This window comes from Trypanosoma theileri (assembly GCF_002087225.1).
Source record: "Trypanosoma theileri isolate Edinburgh chromosome Unknown TM35_Tth_19_V1, whole genome shotgun sequence".
NCBI classification, from domain to species: domain Eukaryota; phylum Euglenozoa; class Kinetoplastea; order Trypanosomatida; family Trypanosomatidae; genus Trypanosoma; species Trypanosoma theileri.
Genome location: NW_021639861.1, coordinates 514,036 through 514,400, shown reverse-complemented (window position 1 = coordinate 514,400; position 365 = coordinate 514,036).

Genomic DNA, 365 nt, shown 5'->3' with positions numbered 1-365 from the left:
CCCTTTCATTGGTAAATGTATTTTTTTCTATTTTTGCAGAGAACTCCACTCATGTCCATCAGACCACTCTCACACACAAAAAAACACAATGGTGAATCATTCTTCTCAACACCATTCTCGCCGATGTATTCATCGCCTCGCTTCTTTGGAGCGACGAACAGCAATGTTTTCATTCTCAAGGTGATTTCCGGTTGACGGAGGCAGTGGGGGAGGGACACATGATGCAATATAACGTTCAATTGATCTAAATTTCCTGGATTCTTCCGAGTCTTCCACCATGAGATTATTTCCCTTTGGGTGCTCCTCGGAAATATCCTCCTGAGGTTCATTATTATCAACAACACTATTATCATTATTATTATAAT